Source organism: Schistocerca serialis, chromosome 8 (assembly GCF_023864345.2).
Source record: "Schistocerca serialis cubense isolate TAMUIC-IGC-003099 chromosome 8, iqSchSeri2.2, whole genome shotgun sequence".
Classification (NCBI taxonomy): domain Eukaryota; kingdom Metazoa; phylum Arthropoda; class Insecta; order Orthoptera; family Acrididae; genus Schistocerca; species Schistocerca serialis.
The window spans coordinates 462,295,245-462,321,275 of NC_064645.1; positions in this window are offsets into that span (position 1 = coordinate 462,295,245).

Sequence of the window (26,031 nt, forward strand, 5' to 3'; positions counted from 1 at the left end):
TTCCGTAGAAATACTGGAACACGTGAGGAAATACTGACCTTACGACTTATCTTAGAAGAAAGATTAAGGAAAGGCAAACCTACGTTTCTAGCATTTGTAGACTTAGAGAAAGCTTTTGACAATGTTGACTGGAATACTCTCTTTCAGATTCTGAAGGTGGCAGGGGTAAAATACAGGGAGCGAAAGGCTATTTACAATTTGTACAGAAAGCAGATGGCAGTTATAAGAGTCGAGGGACATGAAAGGGAAGCAGTTGTTGGGAAGGGAGTAAGACAGGGTTGTAGCCTCTCCCCGATGTTATTCAATCGGTATATTGAGCAAGCAGTAAAGGAAACAAAAGAAAAATTCGGAGTGGGTATTAAAATCCATGGAGAAGAAATAAAAACTTTGAGGTTCGCCATTGACATTGTAATTCTGTCAGAGACAGCAAACGACTTGGAAGAGCAGTTGAACGGAATGGATAGCGTCTTGAAAGGAGGATATAAGACGAACATCAACAAAAGCAAAACGATGATAATGGAATGTAGTCGAATTAAGTCGGGTGATGCTGAGGGAATTAGATTAGGAAATGAGACAAAGTAGTAAAGGAGTTTTGCTATTTGGGAAGCAAAATAACTGATGATGGTCGAAATAGAGAGGATATAAAATGTAGACTGGCAATGGCAAGGAAAGCGTTTCTGAAGAAGAGAAATTTGTTAACATCGATTATAGATTTAAGTGTCAGGAAGTCGTTTCTGAAAGTATTTGTATGGAGTGTAGCTATGTATGGAAGTGAAACATGGACGAGAAATAGTTTGGACAAGAAGAGAACAGAAGCTTTCGAAATGTGGTGCTACAGAAGAATGCTGAAGATTAGATGGGTAGATCACATAAGTAATGAGGAGTTATTGAATAGGATTGGGGAGAAGAGAAGTTTGTGGCACAACTTGACCAGAAGAAGGGATCGGTTGGTAGGACATGTTCTGAGGCATCAAGGGATCACCAATTTAGTATTGGAGGGCAGCGTGGAGGGTAAAAATCGTAGAGGGAGACCAAGAGATGAATACACTAAGCAGATTCAGAAGGATGTAGGCTGCAGTAGGTACTGGGAGATGAAGAAGCTTGCCCAGGATAGAGTAGCATGGAGAGCTGCATCAAACCAGTCTCAGGACTGAAGACCACAACAACAACAAAGATTTTAAACATAGGAAATAATGGAAAAATTATGTTACATCCAAAACTAAAAGAACAAGGGATTTAAAAAATAAAGAGCCGAACACGTAACTCCGTATCTATAAACACTAAACGAGAGATCCATCTGCCTCTACACAACACTACACAAACCATTGCACAATGTGGAAGAGCATGGTATTGCTTTGATTTTCAGTCCGAAGATCGGTATAACGAGACTCTCTGCAACTCCCCTTCCCCACTCCCCTCCCTCCACATACACACACACACACACACACACATATATATATATATATATATATATATATATGTATATATGTGTGTGTGTGTGTGTGTGTGTGTGTGTGTGTGTGTGTGTGTGTGTGTGAGATAGAGAAGAAATAAAATACAGACTTTCAATATCAAGGAAAGCTTTCCTGAAAGAGAGCAATTTGTCAACATCTGATATAAATTTAAGTGTTACAACGTATTTTTTGGAAGTATTTATATGGAGCGTAGCCTTATCCGGAACTAAAACGTGGGCGATAACCGGTACGTACAGTAAGAGGAACGAACCGTTTCTTATGTGGTGGTACAGAAGAATACTGAAGATTAGCTGGTTAGATCGAATAGCTAATGTGGTGGTACTGACTTGAACTGGAGAGAAAAGAAAACTATGAACTTGCTCAAAATATGTGCTTGTACAGAGCACATCCTGAGGCACGGAAAAGTAGTGAGTTTATAATGGATATATATATATATATATATATATATATATATATATATATATATATATATATATATATACTTCCTTCCATTATGGTACTTGATATTCGGAAGTCAAACATCAATCCACAAAAGCAGTTAGATGCAACTCTAAAAATTCTCGACAAAATCGACTTTGAATATTTACGACAGTCTTTAATATGCTGAGGTAAGTTCGAGTTTTTTAGGCAAGCAGCGCACCTCTATGGGTAGAGTGCTTGTCTGCCACATTAGGAGACTGCTTTCTCTTCCCAGCAGATCCAAATTTTTAAACAAAGCTGCGTGTTCTACGAACGTTTGCGTGAAGCTTAAAATACACAAAGATGGAAAGAGAAGTCGGCAGTGCTCGAGACTGGTAATCGCTGAATCGACTCTCGGTTCGGTCATTATTTTTTAGTTTTTTTCCTTTTAGTTCGAGTAACTACTCGTTTGGATATGAAATTCATCAAATATATGCTAATTACACTTTATTTGTAAAGGCGCGTTTTCATCACACAGATTTTACAATTCATCATTACTGGGTTCGGCTACTGCCATCTTCAGGTCTGCTACAAATAAAAAAAAATAGTGGTGTGAACAACTAAGTTCAATTAGCTGAAGCAAAATCTATAACAGGCCCTGTAATAAACAGGAAAAATAAAAAAAGTAAAAAATAATTATATAATTAACAGCCATGCATACCAGCCATATACATGCCAGAAGATATTCTGATGTAGGTGTCAAGTTTAAAATCTATGTAGGTACGTAGTAAGTGCCTGGATGCGTTTGGTATTCATACAGATAACAGAGGCCAGCAGAGGGCAGTATAGCTAGGGCACTTGAGGAACCCGTATTGTAAATTTAATAGTTAAAATGTAGTATGTGAAGTCATTAATTAAAATTACTTCACATGGCAATAAAACATGAACTGACATACAATATCTGGAATAGATCCACAGTTAAAATCCACATAAAAGGTGTAAAGAGTAAAATGGGAATGTGCTATCCTGGGAAAGTAAACAACACACAGTTGTGTAAAAGCCGGAATAAAAAGTTTAAACACAACATCACATCGATAAATCGAAACCTTCCAGGATGACAAAACATTTATACCATAACCATTGTAAGGGGTGAATTAGGGGTTCATTACTATTCGCTAGCGCACTTGAGCAGATGTAATTTCAATGGATTGCTCACGCGCTGCCTGCGATATGGAATATCTACGCTACAGTAGAATCGCAGGCCAGAGTAGTGTTCCAGTAAGTCGAGTTTAGTAGCTCTCGAAGAGCAGTCGTGTTTTGTAGCTCGCACATAGCACGTGAGTTATGGAGTTCGGACAGGGCAGTCGAGCGGTTGACTTGTGTTTGGGCCGGTAGTGCAGAACGATGGCAGTGCCTGAGCGATGTAGTATAGGGTAATAAAAATATATTATTGTTCTTTGTTGCCACGCGCATATGTTAATTGCCACAACTGATTTAACCACAATTGTAATGTTAAAGTCCCATGTAATTCCTTGCAGAAATGTTTCAATAATAACTTTTGTTCTGAAGAAAACTTTTGCCAGTCATTTACCTGACTTTAAAGATTTTACGAATTTTTTCCTGTGCATACTCATGTTGATTAAGCAAAATAAAATCAGTTTTTTTCCTACAAATGAAAATCTAGTGGCCAGCATTGCACTGGGTTGTTCAAAAAATGGCTCTGAGCACTATGGGACTTAATATCGGAGGTCATCAGTCCCCTACAACTTAGAACTACTCAAACCTAACCAACCTAAGGACATCACACACAACAATGCCCGAGGCAGGATTCGAACCTGCGACCGTAGCAGTCGCGCGCTTCCAGACTGTAGCGCCTAAAACCGCTCGGCCATCCCGGCCAGCCACTGGGCTGTGCCAAAAATTTCTTATAGGAGCAGATATGTAGATAGCGTTTCCGGCGACATCATTGTGAGGTAAGAATTATTCAGTTTATTCAGGATGATTTCACAGGGCCATGACGCAGCGCTACTGACGTCAAAACTTATTAATCTCCATATGCAGTCGTTTTTAATGGAAGGTCACATTAAAACTTGAAATTTTATTATTGGAAAGAAATTTTTCTATTGAGAACTTAAGCAAGATTTTTCTATTGGTAGGTTACACTAAAAGTGAATATTATAACTGTTTTTCTGTTGGGAGGTTACACCGTAAGTGTAAGATAATTAACAAAATAGTGGCTATTAGTTACAAACTCGATAGTTGATAACACATCCGAAGTAGGATCTCAATGGCGCCGCCTCGTGGGTTTTTGTTTTCCTGTTGCGGAGCTTCCAGAAGATGGCCCAGTCTTCTGGCCGTTTGTGGCCGGTGTACACGACCGCACGCCTAGCTGCTTTGGTTGATATTTGAGGTCTGAACTTCACGTATCATAAATGCAAAAAATACACAAATCCTCTCGTTGTCTGCTGCATTCTGTCCTCTTGTGTACCAGTAGCCCAACTCTGTAATGATCTTCTTCACTGTTTCATGGAACTAAACAACGTCTCTAGCTTCAAAAGACAGGTACAGACATTTATATTGAACCAACAAAATCTTCCGCCTTTGCTGTGTACGCTCCCTGTACCATATTACAGCTAAGTACCCTTCTTTGTCTCAAGAGCCTCATTTCTCCAAAGGCCCTAACTAGTGTAGTGTACCCGAACTTCTCTCCGTTTCCTACATCGATAAATATGTGGACGATCTCTGGTGCAAACACAACAAAATTCCCTCATAAAATACTTCAAAAACATTATTTGGTCTCCTCTTGTTTCACTTGCGATAAAATATCCGTATATTTTATTGAGAACTGTGAAGAAGCAGGGAGGAAAGCGTATGTCAGCGGTTTAAATAAAGGTTCTTGGCAGAGGAGCTTGGTTTTAGAGCAAGGTTGGTGCGAGGAGGAAGAGATATTTTAACAATGTCTGAATTGTGTAATTGTCCGCAGTTGGAAAGGAAAACTTCGCTACAAGGCGAACACACTCTAGTTAATCCCTATCGCGGGTCAGAACAAAAGACTATTGGTAAAGTTTACAGAGCAGAGCCCCGATCAATTGGAAGCAGAGATATACTGGCTGGGAATTTCTCTGTGTTAGATTCCCTAGAGTAGCGCTTGACAAAGTTTTTCGTTTGTAGAGACCAGTCAGTCTCCACGGAACCTAAACTACGCCTCCTGCTTTTGATTATACCAGCGAAACCTCAAAGGGCTTTTGAACTGACTGTATTATCATAATAAGTCCTTCGAAGAGTTTTTACGGGTAGCAGAAAAGTCGGTTTCTGTTAGCGTAGTTCGTTGAGCAAGTACGATTCTTTTTTCCGATCTCTTTTTCTGCGAAGGTCCTGCGGGGATCTTGTGGAAGCGCAGTTACATAGCAGCATAATGAGATATAATTCTGGATACTGCTGTGAGTGTTAGCGTCTAAGAATTGATAGGGCAATATGGCATCTTCTTCTTTCTAATCATGTGATTCTTCGTGAAAAAGAAAAGTAATGTTAACAATTTTTTCTTACTGGTAACCGCTGTTCTTTCATGGGCAGCTGCTGTATGCCATTACTAAAAAGTATTTTCTACTGGCTCATTTCGTCAACACGTTGGTGTAATTAGGCTGCTTGATGGGTTTTGGGCTCTGGAGGCCCGCCAGCAACATGATTACACTTTGTAACATGTTTTTCTTAATGCCCGATTGCGAGGTCATAACTAGGAATCGTCTGTCTACGCACGTTTTATTTAGAAACTCAAGTACTGAACTTACCACAAAAAAGGAAATACTAGAAATTTACCAGTATTCTATATTCGCCATTCTAGCACAATATTCTTGTTATTAAACAAAACAGAAAATTGATCTTATATTCTTCACTAAGCACAAATTGGAAATCTTCCTAATCCATGCCATGAAAGCAGACATAAGGTAAAAAGGAAGCAGTGGAATTTTTGCTATATCTCGTCCATCTGATGGCCAAAGAAACTCTTCTGTTTACATACATAATGTATGAATAACTATATGTTGACTTTGTTGTATTTCAGTTCTTCCGGTTCTTATTTCCGAGTGGAAACTACACTCGTGCTCATATTAAGGATAATGCTGATACATGGTGAAACAACGTTTTGGTGGGCGGTTTGCGGGTTTAAATCCCCTCGGGGTACAACCGTGTGGTGCATTTGACCTGCGGTCGTCGCACGGTGGCGCTAGGAGCAGTCCACGTACACAGAGGTGTATTGGTGCATGTCACAGTACAGTGCAGCGAGCAAGTGTGCAGAAGTTTTCAGACGTGCTAATGGTGACTGTGTGTTGAAAATAGCTCAAAGAATAGAAATTGATGACATTACGGGTGGAATACTAGGGCGAATGGAGGCTGGTCAAACACAGGAGGTCATAGCACAGGTTGTCTGTGTGCCACAAAGTGTGATCTCGATATATCTCACCATCAGTGCCCTTAGACGGCCATGGAGTACTGCAGGTAGCCTTGCTCGGGCCTTACCGAAGCCACTGGAACAGTTGTCTCCAGACGACTAAACAGAGGTGGTTTATTCGCCCAGAGACCTGCAAGGTGCATTCCACTGACCCCTGGTCACAGGAGAGCCCGTAAAGCCTGGTGTCAAGAATACAGTACATGGTCATTGGAACAGTGGTCCCAGGTTATGTTCACGGACGAGTCCAGGTATAGTCTGAACAGTGATTCTCGACGGGTTTTCATCTGGCGTGAACCAGGAACCAGATACCAACCCCTTAATGTCCTTGAAAGGGACCTGTATGGAGGTCGTGATTTGATGGTGCGGGGTGGGATTATGACTGGTGCACGAGCACCCCTGAATGTCTTTGACAGATGAACTGTAACAGGTCAGGTGTATCGTGACGTCATTTTACACCAGTATGTCCGCCTTTTCAAGGGTGCAGTGGGTCCCACGTTCCTCCTGATGGATATAACGCACGGCCCCACCGAGCTGCTATCGTGGAGGAGTACCTTGAAACAGAAGATATCAGGCGAATGGAGTGGCCTGCCTGTTCTCGAGACCTAAACCCTATCGAGCACTTCTGGGATGCTCTAGGTCGGCGTATCGCTGCACGTCTTTAAACTCCTAGGACACTTCAGGATCTCCGACAGGCACTGGTGCAAGAATGGGAGGCTATGCCCCAGCAGCTGCTCGACCACCTGATCCAGAGTATGCCAACCCGTTGTGCGGCCTGTGTACGTGTGCATGTTCATGATATCCCATATTGATGTCAGGGTACATGCGCAGGAAACAGTGTCGTTTTGTAGCACATGTGTTTCAGGACGGTTTTCTCAACTTATCACCAATACCGTGGACTTTCAGATCTGTGTCGTGTGTGTTCCCTATGTGCCTATGCTATTAGGCTAGTTTTGTGTAGTGCCACGTTGTGTGGCACCACATTCTGCAGTTATCCTTAATTTATGGGCATGAGTATAGTAATCTCCCTCTTCCCTCGTTTTATATGAATTTGCGGTCATCAGACAGGTGTGGAGGATGGGCAACAGAGGAAATAATTTTCGTTGAAAAAAAAAAAAAAACTATACACTGTTGTCTTAAAGGTAGAAAACTGTATATTTGAAAGGATGACAGTACAACTGCCAAGATCGTTTCCTCAAGGTCCTCTTTTCAGCCAGTAAATACTGTTAAAAACGTGTTCCAAGTTTCCAACTCAGTAAATGTCATAAAATACGTATTCCAATTTTCTAAATCAGATTACAGGTGGTATAAACTCTCAAAACGTTTGGAAATCATTCATTGTGGCGAAATTTACAAGGGGCCTTCAATAAGTAAAGCAACACTAGTTTTTCTCGGCCGATTTCGGTTGAAAAAAAGCGGAATTTGTTGTGGGACGTCATGGGATATTCCCGCTTCAGCCCCTGGAGTCTCACAAAGTTCCGATAGGTGGCGGTGTTATACGTAGCCTTCAAAATGACGTCTGTAAAGACGTGTGTTCCAAGCAGAAAGCTGTCATTGAGTTTCTTTTGGCGGAAAAGCAGATCATCGCAGATATTCATATGCGCTTGCAGAATGTCTACTTAGGCATGGCAGTGAACAAAAGCACGGCGAGTAGTTGAGCGAGATGTCTGTCATCATCGATACGAGGCTGATCTTGAAAATCTTTTGTCGGACATAGTCATGGGCGATGAGAATAGGACCATCACTTCCAAAAGCAGATGAACCGGCAGTCCACTGAGTGGTGTCACATCACCTCTCCTCCAGAGAAAAAATTCAAAGCCACACCATCAGCCGAAAAAAAAAGGTTCTAATGGGTCTGAGCACTATGAGACTTAACATCTGAGGTCATCAGTCCCCTAGAACTTACAATTACTTAAACCTAACTAACCTAAAGAACATCAGACACATCCATGCCTGAGGCAGGATTCGAACCTGCGACCGTAGCAGTCGCGCGGTTCTGGACTGAAGCGCCTAGAACCGCCGAAAAAAAAAGGTTCTAATGGGTCTGAGCACTATGAGACTTAACATCTGAGGTCATCAGTCCCCTAGAACTTACAATTACTTAAACCTAACTAACCTAAAGAACATCAGACACATCCATGCCTGAGGCAGGATTCGAACCTGCGACCGTAGCAGTCGCGCGGTTCTGGACTGAAGCGCCTAGAACCGCTCGGTCACAGCGGCCGGCTCAGCCGAAAAGTCGTGGTGACGGTCTTCTGGTACTCTGGAAGTGTTATCGGCTTTTATGTCCTTCCTCGTGGTGCAACGCAACGATCAATTCTGAAGCGTTTTGTGCTGTACTCAAGACATATTTAATAAAAAATTGTAAATAACGTATTAATATCATTTGTAGTTAGATCTAAGCAAATTGCCGCTCCATCAGGGACTGGCTCGAAGTTGCTCCGATGCCCTACCACCTGGAACAGCCAGGTAGTGGGACACTTTCTTCCATCAAAAACCTGTCTTGTCATCTGTTAGCTTCTTCTTAAATTTTTAAATCGTTTCTGTTTTATTTTCCTCAATTTATGTTCACTTTACTCCAGTAACAACACATTATTGTTTCTCCTGTTTTATTGTTCAAGAAAGAAATATTAGAAATATGGAAGAATGTATTGTAACATGCAAAACTATAAAATGTACAAGTTTTTTTTTTAAATGAGTAGCAGATCTCTCAATATGCAATAAATAAAGGAAATGTTCTCAGGAAATGCAGAATTTCTCTTCCTGCATGACAACACAACACCTCACTCAAGTGAACCGGGCAGCTGCTACGGTCGCAGGTTCAAATCCTGCCTCGGGCATGGATGTATGTGATGTCCTTAGGTTAGTTAGGTTTAAGTAGTTTTAAGTCTAGGCGACTGATGACCTCAGGTGTTAAGTACATAGTGCTTAGAACCATTTTTGAACCTCACCCAAGTCTGTGCACCCGAGAGAAACTCATGAAACTTTTCATCCTTATCCATCCTACAGCCCAGATCTCGCACCTTCCGACTTTCATCTGTTTGGTGCAATGAAAGATGCACTCTGTGGGACGCAGTATGTGGATGAAGGGGGGGGGGGGGGTTATTAATGCAGCGACACGGTGGCTCCGACATCGACCAGTAGGCCTTATGTGTACGGTGTGGGCGTAGAGGCTCTGCCAGTAAAGTGGTGCAAGGTCGTTGCACTTAATGGGGATTACGCCGAAAAATAGGCTTTTGTAGACAGAATAGTGGGAATAATATGGTGTATTGGAATCCTGAATAAAACCAACCTGGTTTCCGAAAAAAAGGTGTTGCGTAACTTACTGAACGTCCATGGGTGGAGAGAAAATAAACCGGAGGAAATGAACAAAGATATTTTCAGTCGAGCTGTTGACCCGCAACTCTCGATCCACCTTGGGAGTCCATTAACAACCACGCGCCCACTAAGCTGGGTAGTTGACGACTGCATTCAGACACTCGTCGAGCCATGTTCGCAGGACTAACAATGTTGTGCGTACGTGTGTGCAGACGTGTGTGTGACGGCACTCAGCGGGAAGCTGTGTAGCGCCGCGGCGTTGCACAACCTGTCGCTGCCGGGGTGTAATTGGCACTGCGCCGGACGTGCTGACGGGCGCAGCCGCTCAGCGGGTAGCGCCGGGTCGCGTGCACAGTGCAAAAGCAGGGCTGCCACCCGCCGCGCGCCCGCTTGACATGTTGCCAGCGGGCGGCGCCGCAATTACCTGGTCAGGCTGCACTTACCAGCTAATTACCTCCCCGCCGCACCTCCGTGGCTGCCTTATCTTCGCACACTGCTGCTACCGAGGACCCATGTATTTTGTCACTTCGAATCAAAGTTTTAGATCGTCACGCACAATACGTTTCTAAAATTACTCCAGAGAGGCCTTCGACCTCAGTTTTATAACAGACACCATTTTCTTCTACCTTTGCAAGACTGTACTGCATTCTCTTTCTTCTCGTCACCCTCCACCTGCTCATCTGCCTCCAGCTGCTACTGACACTAACAGGCGATCACTTGCAAACGCTTATGCTGATTACCTACTGATGAGATGTTACGTGTAATCCGGTCTGTCTACAGTGTGTCCACAATATTCCGTTATCAGTTCAAAAAAATCATAACTTGGAAACTATTAGGGGTGGGGTATTTTTGAAATAATTACCATAAGTTTAATTTTTATTTATTTAATCGTCTCAGAAGCATCACACATAAAATCAGGATAATTAACACATACATATCAAGTATATAACAAATACAAAAAGAGTATAAAAATATACATATATATATAAGCAGGGTCAAGTAGTTTCCCAACCCAGGGAAAACCCAAACCTGCGTCTTCCATCTAAAGAACAGAAGACTACAACTTAACTGGGAACTACAACTTAACTGGGAAGGAGTGCCCCTGGAACACTGCGAAACACCAAAATACTTAGGCGTCACCTTGGGTAGAGCAGTCATCTATAAAAAGCACTGCATGAACACTATACACAAAGTAGCCGCGAGATCCAACATTGTGCACAAACTAACGGGCACTAATGGGGGGCACAGCCTGGAATAGTGAGAACCGCAGCTCTTGCTTTGTGCTATTCAACAGCGGAGTACGCGTGCCCAGTGTGTTATAATTCTAGCCACGCCAAGCAAGTGGACATACCGCTTAATGAATCCTGCATCATCACAGGCTGTCTGAGATCAACCCCGACTGATAAACTGTACTACCTGGCAGGTGTGGCCCCACCAGATATTAGAAGGAAAGTAGCGGCCAGGAAGGGAAAGACAAAGGCGTTGACCTCACCAGCCTACTCGCTGTACAAACACCAGCCAGCCCGCCGTCGACTAAAATCCAGAAAAAGCTTCCTGCATACAGCAGAAAACATCGTCGGGACACCGCAGCAAGTGAGGCTGGCAATGTGGCGAGAAGAAAACGCGCACCTTGGGGAATGGTTAGTCCCAAACGAAGAACTCCCTCCCGGCCATATGGAAGAATGGACGACATGGAAATCTCTCAATAGGCTGCGCTCTGGTGTCACACGATCCAAAGAGAATATGCGCAAATGGGGCCTCTCAAATGAACCGGCGCTGTGTGACTGTGGACACACTCAAACCACCGTCCACCTCACGCAGTATGTGCTGTGCCCAAGCACCCGTTTAATAATTACACAGGGTGTAGCGGAAAGGTATGGTCAAACATCCTCACACAGGCAACAATACAATTTGTTACACGGTCATGTGTCCGGAAACACTTTATTTCCATCTAGGAGCTCATTTTCTACTCTCTTCATAGTCATCTGATACCCACCTGGTTCGAATCATACTTAACAAACATAACGTAGTAAGCTGTACTGAATAATTCAAACAATGTTGGAGAGAAAAAAAAATAGTGTCAAAGGAGAAATCAGGGAGTCCCGCAAGGATGAGTTTCGGATCCACTCGTGTTCCCTATTATGAGCTGTCGAGAATCCACAGGAAATTGTGGAGCCACGTCATCAACAAAGACACTGTGTCAACGTTTGAGCTAGCACTGTTAGTGAATGTTAGGACTTCATGTTCTTTCACCCGGGCTCAACGGAGAAACTTACCACGCTTTCATCGAGAATACGCTACCTTTTCACATGGTCCTTTACGGGCGTGAGAGTACATGTGCTTCATGCACGACGGAAGTTCTCCTCATTGTTAATGTTCGTTGACTTATAAACAACAAATTCCGTGGGAGATGGATAGGTAGTGATGCACCAGTTCTTTCTCCTCCCGCTGTCCGAACCTAAATCCACTAGACTTCATTTGTGCGGCCATTTGAACGCTCTTGTGTACGCAATCCCGATGCAGGATATACCGAGTCTTCGTGCCCGTGGTGAATGTTCATCGGAGGTGAGGGTATCTTCTGGAGTGCCCCAGGGAAGTGTGGTAGGTTCGCTGTTGTTTTCTATCTGCATAAATGAGCTTTTGGATAGGGTGGATAGCAATGTGCTGCTGTTTGCTGATGATGCTGTGGTGTACGGGAAGGTGTCGTCGTTGAGTGCCTGTGGGAGGATACAAGATGACTTGGACAGGATTGGTGATTGGTGTAAAGAGTGGCAGCTAACTCTAAATATAGATAAATGTAAATTAATGCAGATTAATACGAAAAAGAATCCCGTAATGTTTGAATACTGCATTAGTAGTGTAGCGTTTGACACAGTCACGTCGATTAAATATTTGGGCGTAACATTGCAGAGCGATATGAAGTGGGACAAGCATGTAATGGCAGTTGTGGGGAAGGCGGACAGTCGTCTTCGGTTCATTGGTAGAATTTTGGGAAGATGTGGTTCATCTGTAAAGGAGACCACTTATAAAACACTAACACGACCTATTCTTGAGTACTGATCGTGCGTTTGGGATCCCTATCAGGTGGTTTTGAGAGAGGACATAGAAGCAATTCAGAGGCGGGCTGCTAGATTTGTTGCTGGTAAGTTTGATCATCACGCGAGTGTTACGTAAATGTTTCAGGAACTCGGGTGGGAGTCTCTGGAGGAAAGGAGGCGTTCTTTTCGTGAATCACTACTGAGGAAATTTAGAGAACCAGCATTTGAGGCTGACTGCAGTACAATTTTACTGCCGCCAACATATATTTCGCGGATAGACCACAAAGATAAGATCAGAGAGATTAGGGCACGTACAGAGGCATATAGGCAGTCATTTTTCCCTCGGTCTGTTTGAAGTGGAACAGGGAGAGAAGATGCTAGTTGTGGTACGAGGTACCCTCCGCCACGCACCGTATGGTGGATTGCGGAGTATTTATGTAGATGTAGATGTAGATGAAACAATACGCAATTCTCCAAGGGGTACATCAGCGCTTTGGCATGCTGATGCACGCGTCCTTGCTAACGGAAGGCATTATGTACAAATCATTTAGGAAAGAGCTCCATACAGTGCTGCTACGTACTTTGCGATTTTTCATGATTAATTTGTCGAAGAGCTGTAGTAATTAAGTGCTTGCACATCTATGTGCATATAACATAAAGGTATTTTCTTCTTCTAGCTGTGAGGAATGTCTCCTGAAAGGATGGGTTGCCTTCTTGTTACATCCTGTATCAGAAACAGAGAATCGAGATTTGTTGTAAAATGCTTAGCAGCTCTCAAAGACTGGTTTCTTTCCTTTTATCCTACGCTGCTGATTTTACTTGCAATGCATCGAAATGACGACAGAGAAGGAGCAATGTGTCATCTGGTGTGTAGATTCCATATCTGTGACGATAGTACTGCGAAATTATCGACGCCGGTGTTGGACAGCACGACAGGCAAGTACAAATATTAAGAGGCGGTTCAAAAACTTTGAAGAGAAAGGCCGTGTGAAAGACTTCCTTCGAATTGGACATCACCAATTACCTGAAGCAAGTGTTGGCGGAGTGTATCTACGTTTCATCGCAGTCCTCAGAAGTCTTGTAGAGCTTATGACCATTCCATTCGTGTATGGAGCGTGAGAAGAATGGTGCCCCTGTGAGTGTTGTAACTAGTCAAATCTTGTCTTCGCCTTCTCTACGATGGCGATACGTAGGATGGTTCTCCACTTAATGCTACTGATACTTTACGGTTGCGCAGAATAGTTGGCGTCTCTCTTCAAGCGTGTGGCAGCTCCGGTTTTAAATCATCGCCTTGACAGTCTCCCATAAGTCAAATGAACCAGTCACAACTTATGCTGCATTTCCATGTACAAAGAACACTACGAAAGTTTTGCAATACAGCCCTATTTATTAAATTTATTCGAAATAATTTCCGCCACACTGAATGCACCTCTCCGTCCTCCTAAACGCATTCCTAAACCAGTTCTCCCAAGTTTCTGTTGGGAGTAAGGCATACTCGTTGTCCCAAGCCCTCAGGAGGTCCTCATCACTTGAAAACTGCACTCCTTTAAGCTTCATTTTCACATGCGGGAACAGGGCAAAATCACATGGAGCAAGGTCTGGATTGTAAGGAGAGTGCTCAAGAAGTTTCAGTCCCGTATCCATGCTGTCAGAGACAGCAAAGGACTTGGAAGAGCAGTTGAATGGAATGGACAGTGTCTTGAAAGGAGGATATAAGATGAACATCAACAAAAGCAAAACGAGGATAATGGAATGTAGTCGAATTAAGTCGGGTGATGCTGAGGGAATTAGATTAGGAAATGAGGCACTTAAAGTAGTAAAGGAGTTTTGCTATTTGGGGAGCAAAATAACTGATGATGGTCGAAGTAGAGAGGATATAAAATGTAGGCTGGCAATGGCAAGGAAAGCGTTTCTGAAGAAGAGAAATTTGTTAACATCCAGTATAGATTTAAGTGTCAGGAAGTCATTTCTGAAAGTATTCGTATGGAGTGTAGCCATGTATGGAAGTGAAACATGGACGATAAATAGTTTGGACAAGAAGAGAATAGAAGCTTTCGAAATGTGGTGCTACAGAAGAATGCTGAAGATTAGATGGGTAGATCACATAACTAATGAGGAAGTATTGAATAGGATTGGGGAGAAGAGAAGTTTGTGGCACAACTTGACCAGAAGAAGGGATCGGTTGGTAGGACATGTTCTGAGGCATCAAGGGATCACCAATTTAGTATTGGAGGGCAGCGCGGAGGGTAAAAATCGTAGAGGGAGACCAAGAGATGAATACACTAAGCAGATTCAGAAGGATGTAGGTTGCAGTAGGTACTGGGAGATGAAGAAGCTTGCACAGGATAGAGTAGCATGGAGAGCTGCATCAAACCAGTCTCAGGACTGAAGACCACAACAACAACAACAACAATCCATCAAATATTCGGTGCATGCTTTTCGGGGCGGCGAGCTGGAGCGTTGTCGTAATGGAGGAACAGAGTGTCCGTTCTTGACTTCGGTTGCAGGTTCTTCAAATAATGGATGACTTTGGGCAGGCACTGCTCAGTGTACCACTTAGCTGTGACTTTCTTCTGTGTGACCAAAACAACACGCTCCACAGTTCCACTCGATTTGAAAAAAAGATCTATCAATTTCTTCTTAACTGATCGGGCTTTTCTGACAGCTACGGGTGTGTCGTCATCCTCAAAGACTCAAACTTTTTTTTGATTCTTAGTCGGCACGTCATAACAGTACATCCAAGTTTCGTCACATGTCACGGAGCTATTCACATACAGAGAATGTCCCATAGAAAACTTCTTTAACATCTGCTGGCACCAAACCACACATCGTGTCATCTGCAAGTCCGTCAGTCTATGCGGCACCCAGACACAACAAAGTTTCTTTATCTGCAAATGATCATGCAGAATCGAACGAACTGCTGGTGCATTTAGCCCTAAGGTATCCTCTATCTGCTTATAGTCACTCGCCTGTCTTCATCTAACATTTTGCTCACAGCATCGATGTTTTCCTCCGTAACAGACGATCGTGGCTTTCCCGTCCTCTCAGCGTCCTCCAGAGCGAAATTTCCTCTTTGGAATTCTCTGTGCCACCGGAGTGGCCGTGCGGTTCTAGGCGCTACAGTCTGTAACCGAGCGAACGCTACGGTCGCAGGTTCGAATCCTGCCTCGGGCATGGATGTGGGTGATGTCCTTAGGTTAGCTAGGTTTAAGTAGTTCTAAGTTCTACGCGGCTGATGACCTCAGAAGTTAAGTCGCATAGTGCTCGGAGCCATTTTGAACCAGAATTTAGTTGTACGATGTGGACACAAATCATCGAGTGCAAGAGTCATTTCTTCAAAGCTCTGGACTGTGTGTAAATCACCCGCGAAGTTGTACATCAAAAATTGCCCGAATCTCACTTCGTGACCACGATGCCATAGCATGCTGCGAGATAACATCCCCAAAGATGTTCGGGCTCACATGTGGCTCCTCTTCGTCGAAATTTCTTGGCTCAAACTCGTCTAGGAGTTGAACCGCACTTGTCGCATTACACGTCCTAAACTATACACTTGTGACCCTTTTGTTAAATTATCTGGCTGAAATACAAAGTTAACATAACATATAATAACAGCGATAATAATATTGGGAACTAAATTAACGACCCATAAATGGTGTAGGCTACACAGTTGCAATTTGGTTAGAATAATGTTTACTCAGAAAGCAAACTAATAGCGAAAGTGGTCGTATTTAGAATTACTGTTACACTCAAGCGCATATCCATTTGACACAGATCGATCATCCACAATCTCATCGTGAATTAACAGTCCAACACTCCATCTCGTTAACTACGCGAAAAGTTAGACTTCACACCAGGCGCGCGGCTGCTCACCATTCAGACATTGTCCCGCGACACCACACAACGCGAAATTTTCGAAGTCGTTTCACTTCCTAGCTGCCTAAAGACCGACTGTCCGCTTTCGCGTCTCAATCCGAACTGTACCCTTTGGTGTCTCCAGCCGAACTGTCTGCTTTCGCGTCTGCACCAGCACTCCCTCTGCCCGTCCCCGGCCGTGTTTCCCGCGCGCCGTATACCCTCGCTCAACTGACTAGGGCAGTTCCCTTTGCTGAAGCCGTCCATCTGATTGGCTACAGCTTATTCTACATTATTTTACATTTTAAGATATTTAAATAATCAAAACTTGACCACTTTCACGTTCTAAGTAAAGTAACAATAATATTCATTACATAATAAACGTTAAATTCTTTTACATAAAACCAAAACAATTTCCTTCTTAGCTTTGAATGTCACGGCCAGTAGCATTGCACCGATGTACTTTCTGATAAATAAATAAAGAACAAAAGTAACTGTTATGCACTAAACTGTACAGTAATATTCTATTACCTAATGATTCAATAAGGTGTCATGCTGTCATCATTCAAAGTGTTTTGTGTGGAGGAAATGATGATCTGATGCTTAACTGAAAATACTGATGATTTAAATTTACTATATCTCTTAAACAAATGAAGTTACAGAGTTGATACTTACAACATTTGCCATTTTAATGATGCGCTTCTATATGAAAAGTCGAGCGTGAAGATCGACCAAAGCGTTCGGATTTTAGCATTCAGGTCTTTGTTACAAAACTTGTTAATTCCACTTTAACAGTAAATCCTAAACTATTATAGACATGATCAAAATCAAATTTTTTTGGGATCACCATGAAAATTTATGAAGGATGGTAGATAAAAATTACTGTTGTTTCATTCCCTGCATTACTAGAGAATTAAGTAGTTTTCATAAATGTTCCCCTTTATGGCCGATCTTAGGTCCGCCATATTTAACACTTCTACGTATCCCTGGCGACAAACGGCTTCTTAGTCCGCAGCTCGTGGTCGTGCGGTAGCGTTCTCGCTTCCCACGCCCGGGTTCCCGGGTTCGATTCCCGGCGGGGTCAGGGATTTTCTCTGCCTCGTGATGACTGGGTGTTGTGTGATGTCCTTAGGTTAGTTAGGTTTAAGTAGTTCTAAGTTCTAGGGGACTGATGACCATAGACGTTAAGTCCCATAGTGCTCAGAGCCATTTGAAACGGCTTCTTCTGGGTTTCCATATGACATAGGTTCTCGTCTGTCTCACTCGCACACTACAGCGCTTAGGCCTCAATAGACGCCTGTGAGTTTCCCTAGATCGTGGTGAATCTGCGCCCTTTGTGGCACCCAGTCCTGGACGACAGGGTTTGTTTCACAAATCCTGTAGGCTGACTCTTTCGGCCATATATGTAAATGAGAACGAAATGCTCGTTAACTCACAATGCACTTCGAACTAACCCTGCTAGTGAACGACTGCGTCGACGGACTTGGTACAGCGGCTACAATGCAAGTGTGAAATATTCTCAGAGCGCAGCAACAATCAGTCTCCTGCGACTTATTGTTGCGTCATATTGCAAAACTATCCTAGTCCCCTTGTATACGTTCAGGATCCTCTGGATGCCACACATATGAGCAGTATTCTAGGACACTAACAACAATGTGTAACGTGACTGCCTTATGTCTGTGATTAATTTTGTCCCCTATTTCAAACATCTCTTCTGAAGTAGCAAATCTATTTTCTTTGTAATAACAATAATTTTGTACATTTCAATTGATTAAACTGTGGTTTATCGGTGAAACTGAGCCGAGCTGTGGCTTGCGTTGGTGACGTGTGTAGGTTCTGCCAGACCGTATTGTTTAGTTGGCATGGTTGTGTTGTCTTCTTCTCGTGTGTTCACCGGCGCCACTCGGTTTCGTAAGCGTTGCCTGTCCGCTAGTGGCAGCAGCGTCGCTTATCGATATGTAGTAACTGCTGCCATATGTTTGGGGCGACCTCGTGCTTCGCCCGCGTGGTGTGAGTGTGGTAGTTCGGTTGGGGACGCAGGAGCAGCGGGGTCCGCGCAGAGCGACAACACGCCGGGGCCGCTCGCGGCGTGTGGACTGCCGGATCGAAGGGCAGTGGTCACGAGGGTGCACGACCTCGTAGAAACCGGATCCTGCATGTTTAATTTGAACGCTTTGCAATTCGCGTCGAGAAACTTCCACTACAGTGAAACCTCGTGATTCTCCAGTGACTTGGGTTCGTGTTGCTGCTCGTAGTGTCGCCGAGGCGAAAAGCAGCGAGTGGAGTACCTGGGGAAGGCGGATCTGATTAGCCTCCCTGAGCTTCTAATTACTATTTTCAGCTTCTTATATAGATAAGTTCAAACAGCAGTATTTTTCTGTCTTGTGGCCGCTAACGCCCCACTTACCTGCCCTGGGGGTTAGTGTATGTAACGGCAGTGTACATTCCCTCGCCTTGCCGCCGCTGTCCGGTGAGGCGTGTAAGTTTGACAGCATCTTGATTGTAGGTTGGCTGGCGTTCTTCTACCTTAGTGGTAGTCATTCCTTCTTGTTCCAGGGGCTCTAAGCACAGTATTCTGTGGGCGGAGCCCAGACCGCCGGTTCCGGCTTTGGTATAATTTTACATCTTGCATTCGTTTTGTTGGATGTCAGGTAGCCTCAGCAAGATTATCATTAGTCGCTCGTTAGACTGCCACTAGTCCGAGTTACCATCTTGTGATCTGAATGAAACTCTTGGCTGCCATTCTCCTCGCTTTTTTGTGTGACCTACTCAGAGGTCGATTCCTGGAGCACTGTCTGTCACTAGCCCTTGTGTTCTATTATTGTGTTATTATTTTATTATTGTATTATTAAGTTATCGTCATTTTTCTCACCTGTTTGGTGATCTGTTGTTTTTTTTAATTAACTTTTGCTATGCCATTCGCCTTTTGACAGCATATTTGTCAATTATTTTAACGTGGTTCAAATGGCTCTGAGCACTATGGGACTCAACTGCTGAGGTCATTAGTCCCCTAGAACTTAGAACTAGTTAAACCGAACTAACCTAAGGACATCACAAACATCCATGCCCGAGGCAGGATTCGAACCTGCGACCGTAGCGGTCTTGCGGTTCCAGACTGCAGCGCCTTTAACCGCACGGCCACTTCGGCCGGCTAAAAATATTTTAACGATTGCCATTTCGGCGTTAAAGGCTTTCAGCCGTGATTGTGGTTACTTGCTTTAAAATTCTGATTGCGACCACATTGGCTTGTTTTCAAAAATTATTTGCTGTCTGTATTTTATGTATGTTTGTTAATTCTTTTATAATTGCCATTTTTCGCGTTAATGGCCTTCAGCCCGGATTGTGGTTACTTGCCTTAAAAGTCTGATTGCGACCTCATTGGCTTGTTTTCAAAAATTATTTATTAAAATAAATGAGTGAAATTGCAAAGCAAACCAACAGTAATTGATTCGGGCCCCGTCCACAATCGTAACCCAATCCTGCCTTCCTTAATTACCAGGTTTTAGAAACATTGTGTATCGTAGTAACTAAACGAGACACGTTGTCGTTTTGTTTCACAAAACTATATTATTTTTGTACGCACTAGCCTTTTGTGTTGTAAGTGCACTCTGCACTGGAAAATGGGTTTACAACACGAAAGCTGGGTCGCGAAACAGGGCGAAAAAAGTATTTCGTTTTGTTAATACTGTACAGTTGCTTTTGTGCTTCGTTAACTGGACATAAATTAAGCAAATGCTAATCTGCTTTGTAAGGGTCACTGGCACAGACATGCGAGTTAAATCGGCTGTAATAGTTAGTCTCGGAGCCAATATTGTTGAGCCCCTTAGCGGACAGAGACAGTCGGCAGTTGCCAGTGAGATCGTTGAAGCAACTGGCCTAGTCGGACAGCGATATAGCGCGGTCTCGGAGCAAGGCGTGGGTCAGTGAAGCGATGCCTGACAGCTCTCGTGGTCGTTATCTGTCACGATGCTGCCACGTAAGTCTGCAGCCGAAGGCTTCCGAGAAAAAGTCTCACGTGCCTGAGCAGTCTCACCACGCTGCGTGCCGTAGACAGACAGCTACTACCGCTTCGACTGCCAAGGACGCGTAATCTCGTCACCAGTAGGCAACGAGTATTCAGAAGAAACGAATGTTTTTGTATGACACTTTTCCTTTAAGAGCTTCATTTTTAACAAATATATCTGCAGCCAATTTTTTCATCGGTCAATAATGATGACCTCCCTTTGTTGCCAGTAGGGCAAGCTGAAAAAGAGAGAGAGGGATAGAAAGGGTGGATATACACTGAAGCGGCAAAGAAACTAGTATAGGCATGCGTATTCAAATACAGAGGTACATGAACAGGCACAATACGGCGCTGAGATCGGTAACGCCTATACAGGGTTACTACAAATGATTGAAGCTCTACAATAACTTTATTATTTGAGATATTTTCACAATGCTTTGCACACACATACAAAAACTCAAAAAGTTTTGTAGGCATTCATAAATGTTCGATATGTGCCCCTTTAGTGATTCGGCAGACGTCAAGCCGATAATCAAGTTCCTCCCACACTCGGCGCAGCATGTCCCCATCAATGAGTTCGAAAGCATCGTTGATGCGAGCTCGCAGTTCTGGCACGTCTCTTGGTAGAGGAGGTTTAAACACTGAATCTTTCACATAACCCCACAGATAGAAATCGCGTGGGGTTAAGTCGGGAGAGCGTGGAGGCCATGACATGAATTGCTGATCATGATCTCCACCACGACCGATCCATCGGTTTTCCAATCTCCTGTTTAAGAAATGCCGAACATCATGATGGAAGTGCGGTGGAGCACCATCCTGTTGAAAGACGAAGTCGGCGCTGTCGGTCTCCAGTTGTGGCATGAGCCAATTTTCCAGCATGTCCAGGTATACGTGTACTGTAACATTTTTTTCGCAGAAGAAAAATGGGCCTTAAACTTTAAACCGTGAGATTGCACAAAACACGTTAACTTTTGGTGAATTGCGAATTTGCTGCACGAATGCGTGAGGATTCTCTACCGCCCAGATTCGCACATTGTGTCTGTTCACTTCACCATTAAGAAAAAATGTTGCTTCATCACTGAAAACAAGTTTCGCACTGAACGCATCCTCTTCCATGAGCTGTTGCAACCGCGCCGAAAATTCAAAGCGTTTGACTTTGTCATCGGGTGTCAGGGCTTGTAGCAATTGTAAACGGTAAGGCTTATGCTTTAGCCTTTTCCGTAAGATTTTCCAAACCGTCGGCTGTGGTACGTTTAGCTCCCTGCTTGCTTTAGTCGTCGACTTCCGCGGGCTACGCGTGAAACTTGCCCGCACGCGTTCAACCGTTTCTTCGCTCACTGCAGGGCGACCCGTTGATTTCCCCTTGCAGAGGCATCCAGAAGCTTTAAACTGCGCAAACAATCGCAGAGTGGAGTTAGCAGTTGGTGGATCTTTGTCGAACTTCGTCCTGAAGTGTCGTTGCACTGTTATGACTGACTGATGTGAGTGCATCTCAAGCACGACATACGCTTTCTCGGCTCAAAAATGGTTCAAATGGCTCTGAGCACTATGGGACTTAACAGCTATGGTCATCAGTCCCCTAGAACTTAGAACTACTTAAACCTAACTAACCTAAGGACAGCACACAACACCCAGCCATCACGAGGCAGAGAAAATCCCTGACCCCGCCGGGAATCGAACCCGGGAACCCGGGCGTGGGAAGCGAGAACGCCACCGCACGACCACGAGATGCGGGCGTTTCTCGGCTCCTGTCGCCATTTTGTCTCACTGCGCTCTCGAGCGCTCTGGCGGCAGAAACCTGAAGTGCGGCTTCAGCCGAACAAAACTTTATGAGTTTTTCTACGTATCTGTAGTGTGTCGTGACCATATGTCAATGAATGGAGCTACAGTGAATTTATGAAATCGCTTCAATCATATGTAATAGCCCTGTATAATAAGACTATGAGTCTCTGGCACAGTTGGGCGCACGGTTAGAGGCGCCATGTCACAGACTTCGCGGCTCCTCCTGCCGGAGGCTCGAGTCCTCCCTCAGGCATGGGTGTGTGTGTGTGTGTGTGTTGTCCGTATCATAAGTTAGTTTAAGTAGTGTGGAAGTCTAGGGACTGAGGACCTCAGCAGTTTGGTCCCTTAGAAATTCACACACATTTGAACATTTTTCTGGCACAGTTGTTAGACCGGTTACTGCTGCTACAATGGCAGGTTATCGAAATTTAAGTGAGTTTGAAGTCGGCGACATAGTCGGCGCACGAACGATGGGACACAGCATCTCCGAGATAGCATGAAGTGCGAATTTTCCCCTACGGTCATTTCACAAGTGTACCGTGAATATCAGGAATACGGTAACAGATCTCCAACATCGCTGCGGCCGGAAAAAGATGCTGCAGAAATGAGACCAGCGGGAAATCGTGCAACATGACAGTAGTGCAAGACTTCCGCAAATTGCTGCAGATTTCAATGCTGGGCCATCAACAAGTATCATTCAGCGAATCATTCAATGAAATATCATCGATGTGGGCTTTCGGAGCCGAAGACCTACTCGTGTAGCTTTGATTACTGGACGACACAACGCTTTAGTCTCGCCTGGGCCCGTCATCACCGACATTGGACTGTTGACTAGAACACGTCACCTGGTCGGACGAGTTTCGTTTCAAATTATATCGATCGAATGGACGTGTACGTTTATGGAGACAACCTCATGAATCCATGGACCCTGCATAGCAGCAGGGGACCGTTCAAACTGGTGGAGACTGTGTACAGGTGTGGGACGTGTGCTGTTGGAGTGATATGGGACCCCTGATAAGTTTAAATAAGACTCCGAATGGTGACACGTACATAAGCAGCCTGTCTGATCGCCTGCATCCATTCAAGTCCATTATCCGTTCATGTCCATTGTGCATTCCGACGGACTTGGGCAATACCAGCACGACACTGCGACACCCCAAACATCCAGAATCGCTACAGAGTTGCTCTAGGAACACTCTTCTGAGTTTAAAGACTTCCGCTAGCCACCAAATTCCCCAGACATGAACATTACTTAGCATATCTGGGATGCCTTGCAACGTGCTGCTCTGAAGAGATCTCCACCCGTCCTACTCTTACGAATTTATTGACCGCCCTGCAGGATTCATAGTGTTAATTCCATCCAGCACTACTTCAGACGTTAGTCGAGCCCATGCCACGTCGTTTTGCGGCTGCTCGGGGGGTATACCTGTTTCTTTGGCTTCTCAGTGTATACACGTGCGTTTGATAAACCCCTTCCCTCGAAAACTTCTCTCCTGCATACCTCCTTTGTGTGAGGACAGATGACATGTCACAGATCACATTTGTACTAATATTGCAGTACACGCGAGGTGCCTATTTGCTTTCACCGCTCTGAGTTCTAATTAATGTTCACCAACCTGCAGTCTTCTGTAATTGTTCTCCCCTCCGCAGAAAACAGAACGTACGTCGTGAATCCGTTATCTTGACGCTGTAATAAATTCCGAGATAGTGTATGAATAATAAAATTTATATTTAGTTTCTTTACACGGGATGTCACTCGTTTTTTATTATCAGAATACGAGAAACTGAACAATTATATTCCACTTTATCAATCACAAATAATTTCCATTCTTCAGACGTTCATAAAAAAATAAACAATACAATGATCTAAAATATCTGCGTAGTTACCAACAAATTTTTCTCAGTTACACATCCAAATAACCAGAGATAGCTAATAATTCGTTAACCGATACCAACTAAGGAAGACAACATGTCTCTGTTCCGAGACTGCCGAACCAGCTATGACTGACATTGCTAATTAAGATATAATTGATACTGACCGCGGCAGACAACATATCTGTTCTCCGAAACTGCGAAACATCTCTGATCTGAAAAAAGACTTTGTGTTAATGACGTCCTGTACTATGTCTACCACAATCCCTCCTGTATTTCTCGATGATACAAATACGTGCAGCCCTTCTTTGAACTTTTTCGATGTACTCCGTTAATCCTATCTGGTAAGAATCCCACACCGCGCAGCAATACTCCAAAAGCGGACGGACGAGCGTAGTGTAGGCAATCTCTTTAGCAGATCTGTTACATTTTGTAAATGTTCTGCCAATAAAACGCAGTCTTTGCTTTGTCTTCCCCACAATATTTTCTATATGCCCTTTGCAATTTAAATTATTCGTAATTATAATTCCTAGGTATTTAGTTGAATTTACGGCTTTTACATTATACTGATTTATCGCGTAACCGATATTTAACGGTTTCCTTTTAGCACTCAAGTCGATGACCTCATACTTCTCGTTATTTCGGGTCAATTTCCAATTCTCGCACTATTCAAATATATTTTCTAAATCGTTTTGGAATTTGTTTTGATTTTCTGATGAGTTTACTAGACGATAAACCGCAGCATCATCTGCAAACAGCCTAAGACAGCTGCTCACATTGTCTCCTAAATAGTTTGTATAGATAAGGAATAGCAGAAGGCTTATAACACTACCCTGGGGAACGACAGAAATCACTTCTGCTCTACTCGATGACTTTCGGTCAGTTACTACGACCTGTGACGTCTCTGACAGGAAATCACGAATCCAGTCACGTAACGGAAAAGATATTCCTTATGCATGCAGCTTCACTACAAGCCGCTTGTGTGGTACAGTGTCAAAAGCCTTTTGGAAATCTAGAAATACGGAATTAATATAAAATCCTTTGTCAATAGCATTCAACACTTCGTGTGTGTAAAGAGGTAATCCATGGGACCAGTGCGTACCACTAAACTTTTTCGTCGACAAAGTAATTTTTTTACGATGTTGAGAACTTGGAAGAGTGCCAAAGATTTATTTCACGGCCGTAGATTTTTTATTTCTTTTTTTGTGTTGGTAATTGCAATGCGAAAGATATCAGTGCAGTTTTTGCTGGGTGAAGCGATGTCATTGACTGTTTCAAGCATTTCGAAGCTGCGCCGATACATTTTTTTTTTTTTTTTTTTTGTAGTTCGACATGCTGATGAGGTCATGCCTAAAAGCAGACGGGTGGTATCCCATGCTTCAGTTATAAGTAATTTTCGCTGCATTATATCCAATGTCGGAGTACCCTCAAACTTTTTTTTAGAAAAAAAGCACTGCATGGGACGATATTTGTGCGTGTGCTGTTCGATAAGTAATGCAAATGATTTCGGTTGAAAAAAAGTAGAATTTGTTGTCGGACATCGTGGAGTATTCCCGCTTGAGGCCTATAGCTTCATGAAGTTCCGATAGGTGGCGGCGCTGTACATAGACTTCAAACTGGCGTCTGTAACGGATTGCATTGCAAGCGGCGAACTGACATTGACGAAAGCCAGAGCATGGCAGATACTCGTAGGCGCTTGCAGAATGTCTACGGAGACCTGGCAGTGAACAAATACACGGTGAGCTGTTGTGTGAGCCGTCAGTCGTCACTGCAACAAAGTCGCGCAGAACTGTCCGGTCTCCCGCTTGCCGAGCTGCCATACAAAGTGGTGATTTCTGCAGTTTTGGG